The 27085-nt window shown below is 37.8% G+C and overlaps 1 protein-coding gene and 1 long non-coding RNA gene across 3 annotated transcripts in view; one reads left to right on the forward strand and one right to left on the reverse strand.

Moving 5' to 3' along the window:
• Nucleotides 1-1530, reverse strand: part of LOC111750844 (uncharacterized) — a 98837-nt gene extending 97307 nt beyond the window's left edge. For both annotated transcript variants that reach the window (XR_010321971.1, XR_002785881.2), the window contains exon 1: nucleotides 614-1530. This is a non-coding gene — a long non-coding RNA (uncharacterized LOC111750844). The remainder of the gene's footprint in view (nucleotides 1-613) is intronic.
• ZEB1 (zinc finger E-box binding homeobox 1) overlaps nucleotides 1-27085 on the forward strand; it is a 225937-nt gene that overhangs the window by 490 nt on the left and 198362 nt on the right. The window lies entirely within an intron of this gene.

The following is a 27085-nucleotide window of genomic DNA, read 5'->3' on the forward strand; positions in this document are numbered from 1 at the left end:
CCTCAGCGCCTCCCCTCTTCCCCCTCCTTCCCAGCCCCCCTCAGCGGTATTCTCCCTCAGCGCAGAGGCCCCCGGGAGCCGAGAACAAACTTGTTCCCGGCGCTGACCGTGGAAAGTGGCTTCCTCGCCCTGCGGCCCCGTCAGTGGCCGTCGCTCGGGCCCTGCGGCTCCGGTCGGACTGCCAGGGCGCCCGGCGGGCTACGGGGCGCGGCGCGGGGCGCGGGACGGGGCGGCCGCTGGTGCTCGCGCGAGTTTCTCGCTGCCCGCGGGCGCGTGTGTGTGTCCGTGTGCGCGTGTGTGCGCGGGCGCCAGGCTGTGCGCGCCGCGGCGGACCCGGCTCGGCCGGCGGCGGTAAAGTTGTGACCCGGGCGCGGCGCGCTCGCGGAATACGGATTAGAGGCGCGGGAGACGCGGGTCCCTAATCGCCCCTCCTCCCCCCGCACCTCCCTGCCACCCTGCCCTGTGGCACCCCTGCGCGGGAGCGGCCCGGACTAGGGGCTCCGCGCTGAGCCCCGCGAGTGAGAAGCTGGGTTTCCCAAGACCCAGGATGTCCACATTTTGTGGGGAGGTGATAGGGGCGGGAGAGGGAGATGGGGCAGGAACGGGCACCTACTTGCTGCTTCCTGGGAAACCTCTGGATGGCGGCTAGCTTGGCACCGGGGTGTGTTTGTGGAGTTGTTGTTACCTGGTCTTCGAGACAGGGAAGCACCACAGACAGATCCCCCCACCCCAGTGAGGACTTATTCTCCGCGCTGGGATGGGGTTTTGTGCGTACGCCTCTCTTTTTTCTCTTTCGGTTTTTGGGGGAAGTTGTTACCTGGGCCGGACGCACTGAGCACTGAAGCCGGATAATAGACCTTGGATGGCGCTCTCGGTCTCGGGTGGAAAGGAAGAGTGGGGGAGGGAGCAGACGGACCGACAGACGTACGTTTCTGCTGCTCTTGCTGCAGCTGCAGTGTTTATTGATTTGTGCTGATTTGTCGGGGAAACACACACCCCCTCTGCCTGGAGCGAGAGTTAAAAAAAAAGAGAGAGAGAGCCCCAAACATGTGGCTGTTGCACAGTCGCCTTTTCCAGTTTGGAGAGACGTTGTAAGTTGATTGTATTTCTGCTTATCTCGGTGGTGATTCTGTCCTTTCTCTGCCACTTGTTCAGCAGCGAAATGTCTGCTGATTTTTATTGTCTGGATAGTTCTTCTGGCGAGAGGGACGCGACTTTTCAGCTCGGGGGCGGCGGAGAGCGCCTGGGGTGAGGTGCCCCCAGCTCCGGTCGCCGCCTCTGTACCTGTTTGTATAATAATGGGCGGTAACGGCCCGCGGGCCTCTGCCCTGCCTGCCGGCTGCCGCCGAGTCTATATAAGGCATTACGCTTACATTTCGGACAGAGGGGCTTATTCTGGTTCCAGCGTTATTATTAAAGCGAGTTTAAGAGTGGGGAAATTAATGCTCATATAATGGGAAACGGAATCGCTGTATCGTCGAGAAAATAAGGAAATATGTGTTTAAGTAAAAACTCTCTCGCGCTCCCACCCCCCACCCCCAGCCCTCGCGCCTGCTCTTTTTCTCCCTCCCCTCTGGGATGCGAAACGCGAGGTTTTGTAACCTTTCCTGGCAATTTTAGATTTTGTGTGGGATTTCCTGTCTAGAAGCAGATACGAAGATTTTAAGCTGCTCCAAGATGTTTCCTTCCAATCGTAAACCTATATTTAATATATTTGAGCCGACATTAAAATCACTGCTTTAATGAATTTGTTATTTAAATAAACATTTACGTTTTAAAGACCTCTATTAGTTGTGATTTAAAGGTATATTTGGTATCTTCATTGTGGAGCGATGACTTGTTACAGCAAGGAGCGGTGCCTAGGCTGTTGCATTTTTAATTTCCTGTTTTAGCGTCAAATAGTGTGTGTTCTATATCGAGCTGTTGCCGCTGTTGCCGCTGTTGCTGATGTGGCTTTATGAAAGGTAAGTTGGTTTGGAAAGGGCTGTTGGCTTTTTACCTTATTTAAAATGTTGATCGCCAGAGAAAGGGGCTTTTCTTGTTGCTGACGACATGTGTGTGACATGTGAGTCTGAACCACCCAGCGTCTGTGCAGCTGCTGTAAACATGTTTACCTGAACAGGGAAGAATGGATTTTTCTCCTAAAGATCCCGTGATATGAATATTACACTCATAAGGCATATCAACAGATGACTTAAGGGAGAAAAGCTGTCCTGAAAGGTTCTTGAAATCAACAGGAAAAAGAGGCTCTTGATCGCTGCAGCAAATGGCAACTTGTGCAGGTAGAAAAAAGATGGTGTTTAGTTTTCTCCTGCATGTATGTCAGCCCCCTCCTGTCTGCTGCTTTCATTCTCAAGGGAGGGATTTATTTACCACGCTTGCTGTCAGTGTTTTTCCTTTGTGTTTAATATTAGAAAAACAGATTTGGGAGCTGTTTAGCACAAAACGTCTTGTCTGCAGTACGCATTACTCAGAAAACAAAAGGTGTTTAAGATAGTACTGTACTATACAGGTATCTTCCATTTTTGTCATTTTTGGCTTTATCCTTGTATTTTCTTTTTGTTCTCAAATGCATTCATCCATTGCTGACGATTTTAGCGATGTTATTTGATTTAGCCTTATATTTTGCAAATTAAAAATGAAGTTATATGCCATTGCGTTGTGAAACCTCAGAATAGGTAGTGGTTAATATTTCTTAGCAACGCAATCATGTTTAAGTTGCAGGTGTTTATTTGAGAGGATTTCCTGGAAAATGTTAATCCTTAGATCTTTTTAATGAAGGCATAAGTGATGTGTACAGTAAGATATTCGTGGAGATACTTTATACTGATATTTATATGTAAATAACATTTTTGTTCATTTTGGAATAAGAAATGCAGATTTTATGCTAAGCCTCCAGTAAAATATTTTAACTTCCTTACTGGAATATATCTGCAGGGTAGAGTATTAATGGGAGTATCAAGTAATATAACCTGACATGAGTAAACCAGTAGAGCAAGGTTTGGTCAAAGCACCAAAGCTTATGCGGTAACTTTATGGTAATGATATTATCTATAAAAGAGTGGCATTCAGTTGCTTAAATTGATTTTTATTGTATATAATTTGATGCTTTCTTGTATTTAAAAACTCTCTCTTTTTTCATTTTCTGCTTTTACTCTCTGTGGTTTTCTTATTTTTTTGAGAAATGTACTCTAGTTACTAATGACTTACATGCTGATTAATTTGCTTTAGATGGAATGGCAGGTACATATCTTTCTGTCATTAGCACCATTCTCCCTGCTGTCTTTGGAAACCACCAGTAGAGGATGCTAACAAAAGTGACTGTTGGTACAGTAGTACCACAGGTCCATGTCTTGTGCTGATTGGGACCTTCAGTGTAATTCTGAGTTTTATTGCTATTTAAAACTAGCCTTGGGTAAATTAAGCATAAGCATTTTCTAGCCTGGTAAGACTAGAAAGAGGAATGTTTTATCTCAAACAACTTTATAAACTTACGCTTTTTAAACCTTGAATTTGAAATTGCTTTTTATTCAGTCTTGCTACTTTAGATCAGTTGTTTTACTGCTTTTTTTAAAAAAAGTTGTTTTTTTTTTTTAGTGTTGTTAGGTTTAGGGAAGAAAATTTAATGATTGGCCCATATTTATTTTGCCTGTTTACTTTTTAATATCCCCTTTTTTTATTCATAGTGGGAGCACCAGAAATATATTTTTGACATTAAAAAATGTAAATATTTAAATGTGATAAGTAAAATTGTTAATTGATAATACCATGTAATTATTTTTCCATAACTTCTGTGGACTTGAAGCATAGATGGGTTGCCAGACAACTACTAAACAAGGTGTTAACCAGCTGTCAGTCACTCAGATATTTGTGATATTTAAGTTTTATCTTTTACTTCCCCTTCACGTTTCTTTCCTACTAATGGTCCTTCCTTACCCCACCTTGTTACTCAGGAGTCAGGTGGTATATAAATTTTAAATTTACCAGTTGTAAACTAAGGCACATAGGTTTGTTTTGAGGTTTTCAAGGCAGTGGAAAAATCTCTTTAGTTTAATTATTTTGTGGTTGTATTCAAATAATATTAATTTTCAAACGAACTGCCAATTGATATAACTTATATGTAAATAATTAAAAAAAAATTTTTTTTTTTTAGGTAAGATTTAATGTATTTGGTTCTGCCTCTTTGGTTTGTGTACATATAATTGTGTTAATACAGCTGTAAACTTTTGGAAGCCTTTCATTTAAGTGAAATGTTAGAAGTATTTATTTCCCTAATTATTTTTAATGGTGTTTCTATAAATGCAGCAACACCAGTACCATAATGCAATAGTCATACTCCTTCTCTTGAATTAAGTAGGAATTACCTAAACTAATCTCGTAAGCCTGTGTAAATTTCTCATTTTAAGGAGTCATGGGTCTTCAAATATATATACGTATATGTATATGACTTGATGGCACTGCATGTATATGTATATATGTATGCGTGTGTGTGTGTATATATAGCTAGTTTTAGATTTCCTGATAGGTGTTTCTGGAATTTGGTGTTCTCCTAATTCCTGAGAGCCTAGTAGTGAATAAGTGTGATTTACTTATTTTTTATGAGCTGAGGAGCTTTACCACAAAGCTGTAGCATGGAGCAAAACTTAAAAGTATCATATAAATGGAAAATACCAATCATTTAAGTCGATCCTGATATAAAAACGTGAAATATTTGGTTAATACTTTTTTCTTCCTTTCTCTAGTCCCTGCTATTTTTTAAATCCCATGCCTTCCTATGTTTGCAATTTTAGTAACTTTGAAGCATGGGATTAAAAAAAACTTCTATTGAATTGGGAATGATATTTTAAAAATAACAGCACAATTACTTTCATAGTTGCGTTTTTATTATTATTGTTACTTTTTCTGCTTTTTGCTTTCCTGTGTATAAATCACTTTTAAACGTGTGATTACAGCCAGATGTAAACATAGATGTAGTGTCATGTGGAATTGTATTGTTAGCTACTCTTAACTGTTGTTGTTGTTAGGTGCCATAGAATTGGTTCCGACTCATAGTGACCCTGTGTACCACAGAACAAAACACTGCCCAGTCCTTCGCCACCCTCACAATCCTTATGTTTGAGCCCATTGTTGCAGCCACTATATCAGTCTACCTTGTTGAGAGTCTTCCTCTTTTTCACTTATCTTCTGCCTTACCAAGCATGAAGTCGTTCTCCAGGGACTGGTCCCTCCTTATAATATGTCCAAAGTATATGAGAGAAAGTCTCACCATCCTCGCCTCTAAGGAGCATTCTGGCTGTACTTCTTCCAACACAGATTTTTTGTTCTTCTGGCAGTTCATAGTATATTCAGTATTCTTTGCCAACACCATAATTCAAAGACATCAGTTCTTCTTCATTCTTCCTTATTCATGGTTAAGCTTTTGCATGTCTATGAGGCAATTGAAAACACCATGGCTGGGATCAGGCGCGTCTTAGTCCTCCAAGTGACATTTTTTGCTTTTTAACACTTTAAAGAGGTCTTTTGCAGCAGATTTGCCCAATGCAATACATTGTTTCATTTCTTGACTACTGCTTCCATGGGCGTTGATTGTGGATCCAAGTAAAATGAAATCCTTGACAACTTCACTACTTTATCTTCGTTTATCACGATGTTGCTTATTGGTCCTGTATTGAGTTGCAGTGGTGGAGAAGAAAAGTCATGCAGGTGTTGGAAGAAGATATACATTAGCGTGCAAAAGTACAATGAGGGGTTAGAGGACTTGCAATTGTAGAAGTAGAGTTTAGGATTGAAAAAGATTTCTTAATCTTTGCAGCATGATCTCTAAGTTATGGGGAAATATATGTTGTTTATTTGTAATAGAGATAAAAGTGTGCCATTGAAAGAAAATTAAAAAAATTCAGACAAGAAAAATGCCCTGATAAGAAAATGTGATAAAATATTTTTTTTAATACTTTTTAAAAGGCTAGATGTTATACATAAACCAAACCAGAAACCAAACCCTTTGCCGTTGAGTCAATTTCAACTCGTAGCAACCCTAAAGAACAGAGTAGAACTGCCCCATGGGGTTTCCAAGGAGCACCTGGTGGATTTGAACTGCGGACCTTTTGATTAGCAGCTGTAGCTTTTAACCACGATGCCACCAGGGTTTCCAAATGTTATGTACATATCACCAGCTAAATAATCATTGGACTAGGCATACTGTAAACATATAAAATAAAACCTAATTGATACACACACAGTGGAAAAAGTTTTGTAAATACCCCAGTTATAGGTATTAATATGTTGTTGTTGTTAGGTGTCTTCAAGTCAGTTCCGACTTGTAGCGACCCTCTGTGCAACAGAATGAAACACTGCCCAGTCCTGCACCATCCTTACAGTCGTTATGCTTGAGCCCATTGTTGCAGCCACTGTGTCAATCCATCTCGTTGAGGGTCTTCCCTTTTTTTACTGTTGGGATGGAAAATGATTACTTCCTTTGAATGAAATAGTGTTTTGAGTATTGTATTCCTACAGGAAGCAATTTTAGGACATCAGTTTTACTTAATAAATAGAAAATTGCGATATGGTATGAGTATCTCTGGATTTTAACTTTGATGGAGGTGAGTTACACTATTTGTTAACATGAAATTGGGTTGCTTGAAAATATGGCAGTATGATATACTACTTAAGTAACAAAATAACTCTCAAATAGTAAAATTTGTCTTAATATTTTACCTTAATATATAGAACTCACTTCATTAATTTTGTTAAAACATTCTTTGGAATATATCATTTAGGTTTTAGGTAAATTGGAAGATTCTAAAAGGAAGAGCAAAAAAGCTTAGTTCAAGTGTTTACTTCTGTTTGTGAAACTTTATTAGATTATTTTTTCATTCCCTACAAATTATTTCTTCAAACAGCTGCTTGTTATTTAATACACATTCTGTATATACAGAGAGATTGCATATATCTGTCCAAATACACATTCCTTCTTATGATCAATAATATTTATTGAGACTTGATAGATGATCTTCAAAGTATAAGCTACAGCTGCTGGTATAAGACATAGTGTGGCACCCTGGGAAAAACTCACCAACTTTTTTTGTAGTAACAACTGCGTCTGTGCTGCGATTATTAGTAACTGATGTTTTGTGACCTCTCAACTCCCTTCCCCACCCACTCATACTTAAAATAAATGTGAATGGGAGATAAGTCTGCACATGATGATAGAATACAATAATAAACATGAGAACTAAGGATATTGAAAGTCCTCTGTGTTCTATTTGAAAATATTCTAAACATTCTATTTTAAAGTTTTCAAATAAAATGTGACGCCATTATTATTCATGGTCACCAGCCTACAATATATTCTAATTTCCTTTATTCTTAAGACCTTTGTATTCATTTAATTCACAGTTCTAACAGAATGCTTGCTTTTTCTTTGTTAAGCAGACACTGCTCAGAATGTGACTAGTTTGTTGATTATCATAAATTTTTGTATGTGGAAGAAACTTTTAAGATCATCTTTTCCAGTATCATTTTTTAAAATGATACAAGTAAACTGAAATTTAGGGTCTTCAAATTGAATTTCAGAAGAAACTGGAACACGTGTTTTGCAGAGAGGTAATGATACCAGACAGAAATAATGATGTGGAATAGTACATAGTAAAATCCATTGAGGAATAGATTTTTCTTATTATCTGTACTTTTCATTAAAAAAAGAATTTTTTTTTTTAATAGTCAATATTTTTAAACCAAATCTACTTAGGGACATAATTTCAAGTGTAGGCTTTATTGTTACATTAATATTTGTCACTAGTCAGAAAACGTGAAATTGAAACATTTCTAAAATATCATTTTATAGCTATAGTTTATGAATATTGATATCTACTTAATAAGTACCTATACATATTATTAACGGTAGGTTGGATGGTGATTCTAGCATCTCTGCCTTAATCTGGGCTCAAGTTAACCTTGCTCTGCCTTGGATACCTAAAAAGACTGTGAAAATCACTCTCTCTTTAATGTTTTCTTATGTCTACCCTAAAACTAAGTTTCTGTGTACTCCTGTTGCTACATCGCTTTTCTAAACCTCTTTCGATGCTCTTGGTTTTTGCTTTTTTCTAGGGGTGGGGGTGGATTAGTTTGAGGAGAGAGAAAATAATTTTATATGAATAAATGTTAATAACATAAAATGAAATAATTTTACAGCTGAAGGGATTTGGGAGAATCGTCCAAAATCTTATTTGCAGATTAAGGAAACAGATTCAAAAAGGTGAAATGACTTTCCCAAGTGCATATTACTAGTTTCCTTGGACTATTGTTAGTTGTCATGAAGTTGGCTCCAACTCATGGTGGTTTTATGTATAACATAAGGAAAACATTGCTTGGTCCTGTGCCACAGCTTTTCAGGTTCCTAATTCAGTGTTCCTCTTATTGAACCATTTTGAGCACATTTATCTATGATGATAACAAGAAATAACAGGTGTTGTGAATTAACTTTTCAAATTTCTTATAGTTAAAACCAAAATATGTAGAATACTCACTACAATCATCACAGAAAAGGGATTTTTTAATCCATGTGCATAAATTTGCCAAATTTAGTAGTTCATATAACTGTATCACTTAAGACATTTCAGATGTAGAGTTAGGTTAGTATTACTTAGTTAAAAACCAAGCCATTGAGTCGATTCTGACTCACAGTGACCCTATAGGACAGAGTAGAACTGCCCCATAGGATTTCCAGGGAGCGGCTGGTGGATTTGAACTGCCGACCTTTTGGTTAGCAGCCTGAGCTCTTAATCACTGTGCTACCAGGGCACCATTAAGAGGCATATTATCATTATCAGTCTATACATGGGTCATCTCTTTTTGGATTATTATTTTTTCCTTCATGCCCAATCTCAGCTCCCATTCACTCTAACGCTTCCAGCCCTCACTTGCCCCCAATCTGATGTGTTCTACCTATGTTCTTGGTTATGTATACATCCTTGTAAAACTATGTAGCTGATTGTGTGTTTTGCATTTACATGACTGCTGTTCTGCTGTATATTTTATTTAGTGTTGTTTGAGATCTGTTCATTTTGCTGTATGTACATTTGGTTCGTTGCATCTGTGTCCTGTATTTCATGGGTTATAGCTAAAGTAGATTACTTACCCTTTCCCGTAATGATGAATACCCAGGTTTTCACCAGTTCTTGGATACAAATAGTTCTGTAATAAATGTCCTCCTACATGTGGTGCAGATGGCCCTTGGCTGCTAACTGAAAGGTTGGCAGTTTGAGTTCACCCAGAGGCACCTAGGAAGAAAGGCCTGGTGACCTACTTTAGAAAAATCAGCCATTGAATACCCTATGGGGTGGAGCTCTACTCTGCCACACGGGGTCAACATGAGTCAAAACCAGCTTGATGGCAACTGGTAACTGGTACATGTCCTTAATGGCAGTGGAAGAATTTTTCTAGGGACATATATGCAGGAGTGGTATTGCTGAGTTATGGGCTAGTTGTGTATTTAATATCATGAACTGCTGCAAGATTATTTCTAAAATGGCTATGCTGATTTTTACCCTCACCAGCAATGTGTACCAGTTCACGTTTTCTCACATTTTGCCAGTCTTTGGTATTGTACAACATCCAACCTTTTGCTAATTTGACAGTTGTTAAATAGAGTCTCATGATTGCTTTAAGTTATGTTTCTCTGGTTACCAGGGAAGTTGATCATTTCTTCTTACTCTTCATGGACATTTGGTTTTCCTATTCCTTATGTGACCCATTCATACTCTTTGTTCATTTTTTTATTACGTTTCCATTTTTTTCTTGTTGATTTTCCAGAATTCCTTGTATATTTGAAATAGTGATCCTTTGGTGATTTTAGACAGCACAGATATTTTCCCCAATGTGTTAATTTTCTGTTAACTTTGACTGTGGTACAGGAATCCTTAATTTTAATGCATTCAGATATATCAAATTTTTGAGTTTGTAAATAGTAAGAAATCAAAAATATTTTTGCATATTTTCTCCTATTTTTATAGTTTTACCTTTCATATTCAGGTCTTTCACGTATCTGGAAGGAACTCTGGTGGCACAAACAGTTAAACTCTTGGCTGCTAACCGAAAAGTTGGCGGTTCGAACCCACCTGGAAGTTTGAACCCACTCAGCGGCTCTACGGGAGAAAGACCCCAATGATCTGCTTTCGTAAAGATTACAGCCAAGAAAGCCCTATGGGTCAGTTCTACTCTGTCACATGGAGTTGCTATGAGTCGAAAAACAACTGACTACCTAACAACAACAACAGTGTATCTGGAGTTCACCTTTTGAGTATAGCATTTCTTAAGAGAAAACAGTGGTTAAGAGACTAGTTGATCTGGTGATTTACTAGCAGTGTTACCTTGGCCAAATCTAATCCTCTTGTCCGATATTTACTCTGATGTAACTGTCATCTAACAGGATATTATAAAATCCATTGTTTCTGTAGTTTTGATCTTAAGCTTTGCTTAGTTGTTCTGGCCTTCAACAAAGCTGTTTGTGTTAGGACTTCTAGTTTAAGGCTGGCTGTCTTGGTTTTTTGTCTTGGAATCTCCTTAAGGGCCATTATATTGAAAGAGCCTTCACCATAATAACACTGTTATGTATACTATTGACATGGACTTCAAGGATAATGCGCTGGTGTTATTCTGTTGCATAACTGAAAGAACCCAAGACCAAGGAAACTAAGCTCTGTATTTTATATTTGAATGGCCTAACCAGTATGGAGTCTGCAGCTTTTCATACATCATTTGGCTTGGAATACTCTTTAAGAAGATGGTTGTCTTACTGTGTTCCTGTGGTTCGATCAGGGCAGTGGTAAGAAAAAAGTTAAAACTGTTCCCTGTTGTGGTGGTGTTGTTTTTAATAAACTTGGAAGTAAAATTTACATACAGTAAAAGTACCATTGTGCCTGTACATTTTGATGAGTTTTGATACATTTGAACATTTATGTAACCACCACCACAATTAAGATATAGAGCATTTCTGTTACCCCCAAAAGTTCCCTTATACCTCATTCTAGTTAATGTGCCCTCCCCTGGCCCCAAGCCACTGATGATCTGCCTTTGGTTACTAGACATTAGATTTATCTTTTCTAGAGTTTCATATAAATGGAATCATATGTTGTGTACACTTTTGTGTCTGCCTCTTTTGCCAAGCATAGTGTTGTGAGATTCATCCGTAGATCATGGATTCATGTATCAGTAATTCATTCCTTTTTATTGCTGAGTAGTATTCCATTGCGTGAATATTCCACAGTTTGTTTATTTGTTCACCACTTGATATTTGCATTGTTTCTGGTTCTTAACTATAATGAACGAAGCTGCTATGAACATTCACAGAAATTTTTGTGTGGATATATGTTTGCATTTCTCTAGAGGTAGAATTGCTGAGTCAATTTTTTAAGTATGTGTTTACCTTTGTAAGAAACTACCAAGCGGTTTTCCAAAGTGCTTGTAATATTTTATATTTCTGCCAGCAATTGTATGAAAATTTTAGTTGCGCCACATCCTTGCAAACATTTGGTGTTGTCCATCTTTTTTATTTTAGGCATTCAAGTAGGTGCATGATAGTGTCATTTCGGTCTTAATTTGAATTTCCCTGATGACTAATGATGTTGAACATTTATTGATGGCCATTTGTGTATTTTCTTTTGTGAAATCTCTGTTCAGATATTTGTCCATTTTTATTGGATTGCTTGTCTCTGTATTACCGATTGTAAGAGTTCTTTATATATTCTGATGGATCCAGGTTCTTTGTTGGATATAACATAAATATCTTTTTTCTAACCGGTAGCTTGCCTTTTAATTTTATTAATGGTATCTTTGAAGTGAAAAAGTTTTAGATTTTGAAGAAGTTTAATTTATCATTTTATTCTTGTAAGCTGTATGCTTTTTGTTCCTGCTGTAGTTTTAGCATTTAGGCCTGTGTTCCAATTCAGATTAATTTTTGTTCGTACCCTGTTTTGATCTTCATCTACAAACGTGCCTGAGGTAGGCTTGAGTGATTTGGAAGAGGCAAAAATGATCCTAATTCAGCAAAATTCAGTATGAGAATTTAGATTTGAATTTCTAAAGGTGTTTGAATGTTTAGGACTTAACTGAAAAACCAAAGCTCAGGATTGTAGAGGAACACAAATCTTGGTTTTATACTTTTTTAAATGGAGAGCAGTTGCCTTGTGCCTAGTCAGTGTGTCCAAGATTTTTCATGTCCTTGACACATTTTTAATTCACTAAGACGAGTTTCAGAGAAAGATGCCTGAGGACAGTGACTGTAGTTAAGCAGAATGTGCACATTACCTCTGTGGCCTCTTCCTTCTATGTGGTTTTAACGAGCTTAGCATGGTACCAGTTCTTTTTCATGTTCCATGATTTTTATCTTTACATAAGAGAATTTGTTTAAATCTACCATTTATCTTTAGTTCATTAAGGGCCATAATGTTATCATTTTGATACACTAGTCTCTTTCGTAGTCTCCAGGTTCTTGGCTCATCACAGTAAGGGTTCCACCCGTACTGCTCCACTGAAACTGTGTTGGCAAAGGTCTCCAGCGGCCTCCAAATCCATGAACGTTTCTCACTTCTTTTTCGGCCTCACGGTATTTGATATTGTTGACTTATCTGAAGTATGTTGCTTATTATTTTACTCTTTTTATGTGACTATTATTATTTTCTATATTACTGTACAGTCTTTTCTTATTTTCTCATCTCTGATTCCATTCTTAGCTCTTAGAGCCTCTCTATCTTTGGTATTACCCAGGACTTTGTCCTTAGTCAGCTTCTCTGCACTCAGTACCTCCTGCCTACCAAGTTTGACCCAACTCTGTTCGTATTAGCTACCACCTATCTGCTGATGTTTTCAAAATCTTTCTCTCTTGCCCTGAACTAGACTGAGCTCCAAATATGTATATGTAGTTGTTTGTGCAACTTCTCTACCTGTAAATCCCACAGGACTCACAAACTGCTTGTATCCAAAGTTGAATTCCTTTCATCTCCCATCTAGTCTTTTCTTCCTTCTCATTCCCTTATCTTGGTAGTGCTACTGCCAACACACTGAGCTCACAAGTTAAAACTTAGGGTTACCCTTCTATTCTGTTGCTTGACAGTCACCAAATCTGTCAATTCTACATCCTGACTATCTTACAAATCAGTCCTTTCCTCTCCATTTCTATTTCTATTGCATTAGGATTCTCCCTTCTCACTTGAACCCTTACACTAGGCTGCTAATTTGCTTTCCTTCCCTGTAATCTCTCCCTACTCTTCTGTCATCCGGGATGCTGCCAAAATGATCCTTAAAAAAAAGTCTATGGTAAAAAAGGTCTGCCTCGAGTGTTACGCTGCTTTAAGAGCTATCTACGTGGGATCAGATTAACAACAGCAACTGTAAGATTAGATAGGAACCTCAGGAGGCAGTGAGTTTATGTTAATGGAGAACAACTCAGAAAAGCAGGGTGAGAATGGTTGCACAACTTGAGGAATGTAACCATTGTCACTAAATTGCACATGGAGAAACGAATTAGTGTATGTTTTGCCATGTATATTGTTAACAACAACAACAAAATAAAAATTTAAAGTCTGAATCAGTGATTCTCCCAGTTAAATCCCTTCCCTGGCTCTTTGTTGTCTCACTGGATAAAAACCAAGATCCTCAGCATGGTATACAAGGCCCTGATTTATGATCCTGCGCTGTTACTTCTTCCACTGTCCTCTGACTACCTCCCTCCTTCTGCCTTCTACCTGTAGATTCTTGTATCTACAGCTGTTTCCTGTTTCTATGCCTTCGAATATACTTTCCTTCCCTCTACCTGAAATATACTTACTTTTTTACCACCCCATGCTCTCTGGTATATTTTGAAAGGTAAACAGGAATTAATCTCAGATATTACTTCTTCCAAAATGCTTTCTCTGACCCCTTTCCCATTTTTCAGAGTGTAAAAATGATGGCTTAACGGTGCCAGACCTCGTCTAACTTCAGAGGGAGAGGGGAGACTCGAGATCAACCTCAGCCCAAGGCTGATTCCCATGAGGTGGAGGTCAGATATACCTCCACTCCAACTTTTCTTTCTTTTCTTTTTTTTTTTTTAAACTGATTGTGATACCAGCCATCCCTCCTACTGCACTCTACTTCTCTGCTTAGTTTGATAATTCGCTGAAATGGCCGCACAGAACTCATAGACCATACTCATGATTATGGGGTTTACTAGGGAAGTAGTAGGTTACAGTTCAGAATCAGGTTCAACTTAGAAGTACCAGGAACGACTCAGGATACAGTTCTTTGATCAGGATAGCATCTTCTTGGCTTTGCTGCAGGCAGGACTCTCCCTCAGCCCTGCCTGAGCAAGCGTTACAAAGCTCTTTAGCTCTGCTGTTAAGTGCCCAAAGGCACCCCACTCCACTAGGAAGCCCACTGCCCAAAGGCACTCAGCTCTCTCACTTGATGGGTCAGCAAGCCTAGCCTGCCAGTCCTTGTGGTGCTGCTGTCTCGTGCAGTCTTCAGTGTTACAACTCTAGGAGGTTCTCAGTGCAGGGACCCTGGGTCCAAAGGATGCACTGTGCTCTCAGCTCTTCTTGATGGTAGTGAGGTTCTCACCCCTCCACCCCACCCCCCAGCCTTTGGGATTGGCTCCCTTTAAGCTTAGCAGGATGGCAAAACTAATTCCCTAAAAAGGTTCCATGCACTTTATTTACATAGTCCCACCTCTGTAAGGGTTCCATATACCGTATTTGCATTAGTAAAACTGTCCAATCCCCTTGGTGTGCCACAAGCACCTTATTTGCATTGCATAGTTCCATCCAGTTATTTTGTGGGGTTTACAAGACCATGGCTAGAAGGACCGTATCAAAGCAATTCACTGCATTATGTAGGAAAAAAATATTTTTTTTTCTCTGTTCTACCAATCTTTTATACTATTATTGTGCTTATATGTTAGGGTTTGTTTACATGTCTGTCTTTCCTACTTGACTATGGTTTCCTTTAGGATGAAGATGTCATGCTTAGTAGGTAGGAGTAGTTAAAAAAAAAAAAATTTGTAGTTATAATAACACTTGTAATACTGACTACAATTATATTACTCATTGTGTGCTTGGTGACATAGTGGGTAAGAGCTACGGCTGCTAACAAAAGGGTTGGCAGTTCGAATCCACCAGACGCTCCTTGGAAATTCTATGGGGACAGTTCTACTAGTCCTGTAAGGTCGCTATGAGTCAAAATCAACTCGATGGCAACGGGTTTGGTTTGGTTTATATGCCAGGCAGAGCCCTGGTGGCACAGTGGTTAAGAACTCAGCTGCTAACCAAAAAGTTGTCAGTTCAAATCCACCAGCTGCTCCTTGGAAACCCTATGGAGCAATTCTCCTCTGTTCTGTAGGGTCGCTATGAGTCGGAATCATCTTGACGGCAACAGGTTTGGTTTTGGGTTTTTTTTTTTATACGCCAGGTGTTGTTCTAAAGTGCTTTACGTTTATTAGCTCATTTGATTCTCACAATAACCCTCTTAAGTAAATATGATTTTTAGACCCTTTATACAGATGAGGAGACAGGCAAAGAGAGATTAAGCAATTTACCCAAAGTCACATAGCTAGTAAGCGGTAGAGTAGGAATTTGAATCCAGTTAGTTGCTTTAGAATCTGTGCTGCTAGCCGTTACCCTTTATTTTCAGCATAGTATATACCACCTGGTGCACAGTGGGCATTAAGTACTTATTGAATGAATGATTAATTCTGAGAAAGAATTTTCCTTCCTTGTCACCTCTACCCCCCAAAATAACTTGACTTAGTAAGATGTACTTAGGCTTTGTTTTCCTATATTTCATGCATCCTTAAAACCGTATACATCTGAATTGTTTTATTTTTATTTGTAAATGGATTTTTTTAAGTTCATTCTGCTTATAGTGGTGATATTTCACTTAAATTATGTTACTTCCTATGAACTGTGCTTGAGCCAAGCCTTAAGGATGTGCGTGGGTTATTCAAGTAAAGATGTAGAAAAGACTATTCCAGCAGATGGAGTAGTATGTTCCACAGTCGGTGTCAGACCAGTCCAGAGAGGCTGAGATCACCCTCCTCTGATGCCAGATTGTGTGGTGGATAACAAATCCCACTCCACACACCAGCTGATTCCTATAGGAATCCCAGTTTCCCTTCCTGCTCAGCTCAAACCCCAGCTGCTCCATGCAGCCCTTTCTCTCCCATCCCCATTCACTGCGGGTAGGTCAGCAGGTACCAAACCCATCTCTATTTCTTAGGTCATTGGAACGACTCACAGACTCCAGGGAGAGGACCACCTTTAAAAGATCAAGGATAGAAACACATAGGGTGAAGTCATGGAGGGAGAGGTCTTGGTGCAGAGCTTTTATGTCCCCAGGAGATGAGCTTACCTTCCCTGGAGCTCTCTCCACCCAGAAAGCTCCATTGAGCCTCAGTCTTTCAAAGCCTTTATTGGCCTTACCAAGTGACCGTGAAAGATTACAGCATGTCTCCTGAGGTTTAGTAAGCATCGGCCCTCAGCCTTCACTCGTTGGCCCCAGGTGTGATCTGGCTCTCAGGAGCCCAGGACTAAAGACCAAATTATTTACTGAAGGGGATTCCACACTTTGCATATGTGCAAAGGCAACATACATGTGTACATACTGTGGCACCTGCAGGTCAGTTAGGCTGAACTGTGTAGGGTGAGTGGAGGAATAGGTAGAGATGAGGCTAGAGAATTAGATAAGAAGAAAATGAAGACCACTATGCCTTGCTGAGCTTGGGTTTTATCCTGGGAGTGAAGGGAAATTGCCAAAGGTGTTGAAGCAGGGGAGTGACATGATTATATAACTCATCAGTTTATGTTTCTTGAATTATTAAACACTAAAATGATGAAAAATCCAAGAATATATATACTTGCTTTGTTAAAAGTGGGAAAAGCTGCGATAGTAAAAGCTGATTTGTCTTGCTTTCCTGATTTTGAGTTTTTGCTTGCTCGTATTACAATGCTGATAGCTTCACAGAGTAATTGCTCTAAAATGGTGTTGCCGTCACCACTTCTGTCATCACCACTATTTCTACACCGTCATCATCGATATCAATAAAAGGCTTACTTTACCAGAAGCAGATATGGCCTTAGGTTAGAGTTGGTTGCTGAAATCCAAACTGGCTATGCGTTTGTGTGCTGTGCACTTCTGTGAGAAATTGTGGGTTTTTACTTGTTCCTTTTTTCAAAATCACAACCCGAGCAAATGCATTGTGAACTTACAACCCTATGGAATAGAATGGTTTTACTGCCATTAATTATGGTTCTTCAAAGATGTAAAATCTTTTGCATTTATGATTATTAGATAATTTTCTGGATTATTTCTGGCATTTACTAATAGTTCTGTGTAGAGTTCCATCTTGTTATATGTGCTTTGGTATTAGTTTTCTACCATAGGTATTTAATAAAACACAATGAGATGATCCTTGCCATTCTTTCAGCTGGCATGGTCCAGTGCCAGATTGCCTGTCATAAAAGAGGTTAAGAAGTGAGCTCACTACTTTATTGTCTGCATTAAAATAACTAGACGTCTACAAAACTTTTAAATTCAAAATAAAATAAACTTGATTTGCCTGAATGTTACTCATTCAAAGTAGCTATAATTCAGGCCTGGTATGTTTTTTTTATAAAAATATCAACCTTGCTTTGGAAGTTACACTATGTACCACAAAATAAACAGATTAAAACCAGTGCCTTTCTTAGAGTAAGTGCTAAGAAAATGCATTTTATAATGTTTCAATCTCAGAGTTTAATAATTCTTCTGTAAAAAGTAGTGTTTTTATTTATAAATCGGTGTTCTAAGTATTTCATGTGTGATCTCATATGCGTGTTAATTAAGGGATTTTGTGCTTCATACATTATTATATACTGTTTATTTTTTAATCAAATTAACCTCATTTTATTAGTATTCATGCATTCCTTGCACCTTATTTACATAACTTGGCTTGTATATCATATGTTACAATAGTAAAACTGAAGAGCTATAAAATGCTATATAATTTTAACTTTCACCAAATCAGGGCATCATCTTCACTCCATTTTTTTGTATAGGTGGAGACGAAGTTTTACTGTACCAGTTTCAAAGCTGGTTGAGGGCAGTAAGGCAGACCTTGACAGTCTGTTTTCTGGCCATGTGTACTCAGCATGAGGGCAGGGAGGCAAGGTGTTAGCTATATTAAGATTTAATGTCCACACTAACCCCTATCTTGTTGATGTTCACCTGAGTTGTATAGAGCCCCAGAGACTGCCAGCTGTCTTTAGTGTATTTGATTAAATCAGCAGTGCAGGTAACAGTAGTGATCCTACTTTCACCATTACATGCTCTGAGTTTCTGATCACCACATTTTCATAAGATAAGGAAAGTGATTGCAGATGGAAGGTCTGAGATACAAGGAGGATGAGAACACAGGAAGTGTAAATATAAGGTGGTTGTTGTCGTTAGGTGCCATCAGGTAGGTTCTGACTCATAGTGAGCCTGTGTTCAACAGAATGAAACACTGCCTGGTCCTGCGCCATCCTCAGAATCACTGTTATGCTTGAGTTCATTGTTGCGGCAACTGTGCCAATCCATCTCATTGAGGGTTTTCCTCTTTTTCACTGACCCTCTCTACTGAGTGTGATGTCCTTCTCCAGGGTCTGGTCCCCCCGATAACATGTCCAAAGCATGTGAGACATCGTCTTGCCATCCTTGCTTCTGAGGAGCATTCTGGCTGTATTTCTTCCAGGACAGATTTGTGCGTTCTTCTGACGGTCCATAGTATGTTCGGTATTCTTTGACAGCACCACGATTCAAAGGCGTCAATTCTGCTTCAGTCTTCCTTATTCATCTCCAGCTTTTACATGCATATGAGGTGATTGAAAACACCATGGCTTGTGTCAGGCACACTTTAGTCTTCAAGGTGATATCTTTGGTATAGATAAAACCAAAAAAACCAAACCCAATGCCATTGAATCAGTGCCCGCTCATCATGACTCTATAGGAAAGAGTAGAACTGCTCCATAGGGCTTCCAAGGGTGAAATCCTTATGGAAGCATACTGCCAGATCTTTCTCCCACAGATATAGATAAACAAGGTATAAAACTTGAGACGAGGGTAAAATTATTGATTAGCTATATACTTTGATAAATTAAATTTTTTTAGGATAATAAAGGTCTAGCAGTAGTGTATGTATCTTCCAAACTAGTAAAGGAGGGAAATGAAATGAGAAAAAATAATCTAAAAAAGGGGGGCAGAGGAGAGGCAAGGAGGAGAAGAATAGACAGGAGGAGTTGAGTAGAAAGCACAAAATAAAATAATTCTAATAAATTCAAATATGTCAGTAATCATAGTACATATAAGTCACAGAATGCTCCAGTTAAAAGAAACCAGTTATCGGATTGGATAAAATAACAGAATCCATTTACATGCTGTTTACAAGAAATATACCTTTTAAGGATATAGAAAGCTTGAGAATAAAAAGGCTTAAAAAAAAAAAAAACAAGATACTCTTGACAGTGCCAACCAAAAGAAAAATTGTGTGGCTATATTGATATCATATGAAGTTGATTTTGAGGCAAAAACTACCCTGGGGAGGGTGTGTGTCACTAAATAATGATAAATGTAAATTCAAAATATGTTAAGAAAAAAATACAGTCACAGAAAAAAATAGACAAATCCCCTTCATTATGTAAACAGTGACTTAAAATGACATCTCAGATGTTGGAACAAGCAAAGAAAAATCCACAAGAATAGAAGATTTTAATAATAGGTTAACAAATTTGATGTAATGGACATTTATGGAGCACTGCATCCCACAACTACAAAATTCTTCCAAAGCACATGAGGAACACTTGCAAAAAATGATCACATTTTGGTAAAATACAGCTAATTTGAACAAATTTTAGTGAATTGACGTCATACTACATTCTCTGTCTACAATGCCATTAACTTAGATACAAATAACAATATAATTATCCTCCAGGTTAGATATTAAGATGTATGTTTGCAAATAATGCGCGGGTCAAAGAAAAACTTGTAATGAAAATCAGAAAATATTTGTGATTTAGCAATAATAAGACATATACGTAAGAACCTGTGTGATATAGCTAAGGTGACACTTTATGGAAATTTGTAGACTTTAATGCCTACATTACAGGTGTAAAGGCTGAAAAATCATAGCCATGCATCCTTCTCAAGAATTAGAAAAAGAACAAGAGAATGTTTCCCCAATTAAAGCAAAAAGGAAATAATGAAAATGAGAGTATAAATTCGTGCAATAGAAAATAAAAGTAAAACGGGGAGGAGGCAGTACAGCTAAATATAGATTATTTGAGAATAACAAAATTGACAAACCTTGGCAAGAATAGTCAAGGAAAAGAAAGAAGTCACTAACCAGTATCTGAAATGAAAAAGAACGTTACTACCTACAGATGTTTCGGGAATGAGCACCTTTATGCTAACACAGTTGAAAACAGTTCAAATGGACAAATTCCTGGAAAATATAGCTTAAACTGGCTCAAGAAGGAATAGGAAATCGAATAGTCTTAAAACATAAAGGAAATATCTTCTCACAGAAAAAAAGCCCAGCTCCAGACAGGTTTACTAGCAAGTTCTATAAAACATCAGGGACAATAACTGTTTTACAGAAAATAGTCCATAATTTGGAAAAAGAAACAGCAGTCCCCAACTCCTTTTATGAAGCTTGCATGACAAGGAAAGTTTGAGAAATGAAAATTGCAGCACAACCTTAACTCAAACATAGGTGTAAAAATTCATAAATTAAATCATACTGATCGAGCAATTTATAAAAAGTAATACATCATAACCAAGTTGGTTTTATCCTATAGTTTCAAGGTTGTTCTTATATTAGAAAATCAGGTAATGTAAGTTACCACATTTACTGCTTAAAGGAAAAGAATCCTGTGAACATCTCAATAGATGCATTTGCAATAAAACTCTTCAAAAGTCGGAAATAAAAAAGCTGCTTAACCTTATGAAGTCTTTTTCGAAACTTTCCAGCCTTTATCAGATTTACATTTAATGGTAAAATATTGAAATCACTCATTCTCCTTCATATCAGGCAAAAGATAAGGGTGTCTGCTCATATCCCTTTTAGCCAGCATTGTCCTAGAGGTCTAATGAACGCAGTAAGTTTAAGCACATACACACATAAAAGCCAAAAACCAAACCCACTGCCGTCGAGTCAATTCCAACTCATAGCAACCCTATAGGACAGAGTAGAACTGCACCATAGAGTTTCCAAGGAGCACCTGGCAGATTCGAATTGCCAACCTTTTGGTTAGCAGCTGTAGCACTTAACTGCTACGCCACCAGGGTTTCCACATACACACATAGGTTAGAAATAGAAATAAACTATCTTTACTTGCAGACAATATAATTAAATATGTAACCCAGAGATGTCTACAGGTGAATTATTAGAATTACTGAAAGCTTCAATTTGAATGCAAAACCATTATACAAATTACATCTTCAAACTCTGCTCCATAAAGAAATGCAATTCAAAAAGCATTATTTATAATAGCATAAAATAATATAAAGTATCTAGTAGTAAATTTAATGAACAATGTGCAGTATCTTTATGGAGAAATTATAAAATATTATTGAAAGACCTAAAAGGAAAACTAAATAAACATGGCACAACATACCATGTTCATGGAAGAAAATTTGATTATTGTAAAGATATTAGTTCTCCCCAATCTGATCCATAGGTTCTGTGCCATCTGATCAAAATATCAACAAGTTTATGTGGAACTTGACAAACTGATTCTGAAACTTACAGGGATAATAAAACGATACTTATTAAGGAAACTTGGTCTGTAATAACACTGATATTGCCAGGCAGTGGGGATAAGATGGCCGTTTCAGTAACTGGGACAGTTGGTTATTCAAATAGAAAAATTTGAGATGGGCTTCTATCTCACAACATTCAGAAAAATCAATTTCAGCTGGATTGTAGATCTAACTGTGACAGTAGAGTAGAAATGTCTTCATGACTTTGCGTAAATAAAATGTAAAAAATTAAAAAACTTAGAACAAAAGATTGGTAGATATGGCTGCATCAGAATTAAGAACTTCATCAATAGATGCCATAAAGAGAATGAGGATTAGTATTCAGCATATATAAAGAGTTCCTGCCATATTAGTGAAAATAATAATTCTCTGTCTACAACCTAATAGAAAACTGGGCAAAGAACTTGAATAGATATTTCATAAAAGGGTTAACTCATTTGACCAATAAGCACATTTTACAAGATACTCAACCTCATGAATGATCAGGGAAATGCAAATTAAAACCACAACAAAAAGGCATTCCACACCTCTTAGAGTCTCAAAAATTGAGTGTCAAATGATAGAGCTTTCAGTGTGGATATGGAGCAGCTGAAACACTTATGCAGTGCTGGTGGTGATGTAAATTGTTATATCCACTTTGGAAAAGTGAATAAAGATCAAGGTACATATTCCCTGTAATCCAGTGCCTCCATTCCTAAGTATATATCTTAGAGAAGTCTCTATACTAGTATACCAGACAGTGTATGTAATTGTTCTTACAGCACTATTTATTCTTAATAATAAAGCAACAAAAACAACTCAAATATCCATCATCAGTAGGATAAATAAGCTGTGGTATATTTATACAGTGGAATGTTATGTAATACTGAAAATGAATGAGTTACAGTTATGCTTATCAACTTGAATCTATCTCAGGAATATAATGTTGGAACACAAAGCAAATCCCAGAAGAATATAAGCATGGTTTCTTTTATATAAAACTCAAGAACATGCAAAATTAAGTAATGTTTAAGGCTATACAAGAAGTGACAAAAATTTAGGAATGAATAAATAACATGAGTTCAGCAAGGGACACAGCATGGTTATCAGAGATGGGGTAATTTTTTTTTTTTTTTTTAAGCTGGATAGTGAATACTCAAGTATTCAGTGTGTCGAGTATTTATTTTATTATTTATACCTTAGACTTGCAGAATTCTACATTTAATGTTGAATATACTGTTAATTACTGATATAACTAATAATTACTGATAATCATGTAATTTAAATTAGTAACTGAAAAATGAAACTGATTAATTTCAGGTAGAGTGTAGTATTTGCTATGTGTTTCCTATGTACATATAGTTAATCTTTAAGAGTTCTCAAATGTAACGAAATTTTTTAGATATTTAGTGTTTTATAGTATCTTTGCGTTTAATATAGGGTAATAATTTCTACCCCTGGTTTTGAGGCACTGCACATGTATTCATTTATTTCAAGGGGTACAGGCAGTTTTAATTTACATTTTTCTGATCACTAAATTTACATGGTTTCTACCTTCATGTATTTCCGTTTGTTGACCACATTTTAAGAAGTTTCTGAAAGATGATTCTTACCTTATTCTGTTTTTCTAACTTAAATCATGTGTAATGCTTTCGTTTTTATGATTACATTTGTGGATATAATATTTTGTTTGTGAATCTTTCCATTTTATCTTCTGTTTTATTAAACAATAGCGCCTATTGTCAGGCACTGTTTTAAGCACTCGAAAAATATTAACTCATCTTCATTACAGCCACATGAAGAAAATATTGTTGTTATCCTCATTTTATAGATCAGGAAATTGAGGAACAGAGAGGTCATGTAGCTGGTAAATAGGGCCAGGATTCACACCTAGGCCATTTGGCTGTATAGTCTGTGCACATAATGAACTAAACCTCTTAGGGGAAAAGTATGTCTTCTTTCTTAATAAAAAATACTACTTAATAAATTGAATACTAGTTTTGAAGGTAGCCAGGGATATTCAGACTAGGATGAAATGATTATATAATTCCCTCTCCTTTTTCTGAGAATGTAAAAATATTGGTAAATGATACACTGCTGGACATTGCTTAAATTTACTTATAAATGAAATTTGTGTCCATATATTCATGAGATGAGAAGAGTAGCTAGGCAAAAGTACCTGTTAGTCTAATTGCAGATGGGACCATACTGCATAAATGGTGAAGTGGACGTTCTTCTGATGATGGGTTAATAGAGTCATAATTTAAAATAAAAAAAAAAACAAACCCAGTGCCGTCGAGTCGATGCCGACTCACAGCGACCCTATAGGACAGAGTAGAACTGCCCCATAGAGTTTCCAAGGAGCACCTGGCGGATTCAAACTGCCGACCCTTTGGTTAGCAACCATAGCACTTAACCACTACGGCACCAGGGTTTCCTAAAAAAAATAAAAATAACAGTCACATGTATAAACTAGGGAAGGTAATATTTGATTCAGGAATGTTGACCTGTTACTTTGGGAAGCATATTAAAATATAGCTAGACTATGGGAATAGAGAAAATTGGGCAATTGTGATTTGTAAAGAAGGTAGTGGTAATATTTGAAAGTGAAGAATGAGACAGATCCTTGAGGGCAGTGGTTCTTTACCCATTGAGGATCATGTGATGCCTTTGAGAATCTGATGTTAGCTTATAGAAATTTCCATATAAATTCAAGGGTTTTATAATCCTCTTGAAGCCTATCCGTGGACCAACCCCCTCAACCCTGTTCTCATTTATAGCCTTTATTTTAGAGGTTCTTACTTGAGGGAAAATCTCATCATATAGCTGTATGCTCATGGTATGTATGACATCTCTAAGAATTACAGCTTTGCTTTGTGATGCTTTATTGTTAGCTACTTCAAATAGCACAACTTTCAGTGACATGTGGCTGGACAAAACACATGACTGTTACAGATTGTTCCTGAAACTGAGCATGTGGCCTAAATTCAGTTTTAGAAATTCTTCAGAGAGATAGTATTTCTATCTAATTTACTTGAGTGGCCTGCTTTTGTTTTAAGATTAAATACATATGTAGCAATGTGTAGCAATTTTGTTAAGATTAAGTACATATGTAATAAATATTGTAAACAGTTACCCAGTTGAGTAGATTCAGACTCATCAATGCCTGTGAATTGTGGTGATGGCGAAGAACATTGAGTATACCACAGCCTGCCAGAAGAATGAACAAATCTATCTTGGAAGAAGTGTAGCCAGAATGCTCCTTAGAAGCGAGGATGGCGAGACTTCATCTCACATGCTTTGAATGTGTTATCAGGAAGGATCAGCCCCTGGAGAAGGACATTGTACTTGGTAGAGTAGAGGGTCAGCAAAAAAGAGAAAGACCCTCAATGAGGTGGATTGAGACACTGGCTGTGAGAAGGAGCTCAAGCATAACAACGATTGTGAGGATGGTGCAGGACTGGGACCGGGTATTATGAGTTGGAACTGACTCAACAGCACCTAACGACAACAGTGACCCTATAGGAGAAAGTAGAACTGTCCCATAGGATTTCCAAGGCTGTAATCTTTACGGAAGTAGTCTGCCACATTTTCTTCTGCGGAGTGACTGGTGCGTTCAACCACCAACCTTTCAGTTAGCAGCCGAGCACTAAACCCACTGCTCCACTCTTGCAGCTGAATAAAAACATTGCACTTTTAAGAACCCATATTAAGTGTACAGCAATTTATAGCTGTAACTATCAAATTAGATTATTTGGGCTGTTCACAAAAATTTTGGGTAAATATGACAGAGTACCATCCACATCCGGTATTTGTTTTGCCCAGTTCTTTACTGGAGAGTAGGTCACATAATACAGTGAAACCTGTGAGAGCCAGAACTTGACGGGACTGCCTTGTTTTTCTGGGTCTCCCAGGTTTTCCCGTTTTGACGGTCTTACCACTGTTCTGTTGTTGGTTTCCGTTAGTGGAAAATATTTTTAGTTTTCCTTCTCTGACAGATTTTCACTTTACACGGGCTCCGGCTTTAACAGGTGTTACTGAATAGTGTATCATATTATTTTAGATTAATCAGTGTAAACACAGCACAGGAGAGCACATTATACTCATGGCAGATTTGGGGGCATAGCCTTCATGAAATGTCTTTCAGAAAGCGAGAAATATCTTTGGATTGCATCTTAGAAGTTAATGCAAAATTACCATTATGCCATAGTTTGTGTCCATTAATATAAGGACTATAGAAATTTGTATTGAAAAATTTCCATTTAAAAATTGGGCTCGATACAGTCTCTAGGAGTATTACATTATTTATTTTGTGGCTTCAAGTCTCCATGTTAGACCCTTCTCCTCCTAAGCATATCCTGCTCTTGGCAGAGGATAGCTTTCTTTCAGACCTCAAAACACTTAGGAATACATTTTATGAATTATTAATTTATTCTCTTATTTTGGAACAGACTTGACACCATTTAGAGGATAAACTATTGAAATATAAAACTCTGGTTTTTGAATGTAGCTGGAAGTAATCTTTAAGACTAGTTGATGTCGTTTGAATTGCATAACTTCTCATTTTTTGTTTTATGTAACTTTACAGTTTGGTACTTGATTATCTACTTGCTATTCTTGGTATAACATCAGATAGTATAGTTTAATAAGCATTTAATAATTGCCTGAAGCCCTGGTGGCACAGTGGTTAAGAGCTCAGGCTGTTAATTAAAAAGGTCGGCATTTGAATCCACCTGCCACTCCCTGGAAACCCTGCGAGGCAGTTCTGCTCTGTCCTGTAGGGTGCTGTGAGTTGGAATTGACTTGACGGCAACCGGTTTGGTTTTTTATTTTGTTTTAAGTTCCAGGTACTAAGCTAATTGTTGGGGTTACAACCATGGATAAAGCTGTGGTCCCACACTTTGGGAACTCACAGTCAAATTAAGGATAGAGTCACAAGAACAGATAACTGTAATACTGTATCCCAGCCCACTGCTGTCGAGTCACTATAGTACAGAGAAATGGACAAAATGGTCAAAGAAAGCTTACTAGAAGAGATAATGTCCAAAGTGAATATTAAAGGATAAGTAAAAAAAAAAAAAAAAAAAGGATAAGTAAGAGAGACAGAAAATGAAAGCATGTGTGCTTGTATGTGTGTGTATGAATGAGCGAGATTTGTGGTGAGAGGGGACAAAGGAAAATGGGAACAGAAGGACCAGCCTGCAGAAGAGTAGAAGCAAAGGCACATTTGTGAGAAATAGCATGATGTATTCTGGAAGTACAAGCACTTCTGTGTTGGTCAGAGTATAGAATTAGTGGCAGAGAG

The sequence above is a fragment of the Loxodonta africana genome, chromosome 4, assembly GCF_030014295.1.
Source record: "Loxodonta africana isolate mLoxAfr1 chromosome 4, mLoxAfr1.hap2, whole genome shotgun sequence".
In the NCBI taxonomy this organism is placed as follows: Eukaryota; Metazoa; Chordata; class Mammalia; order Proboscidea; family Elephantidae; genus Loxodonta; species Loxodonta africana.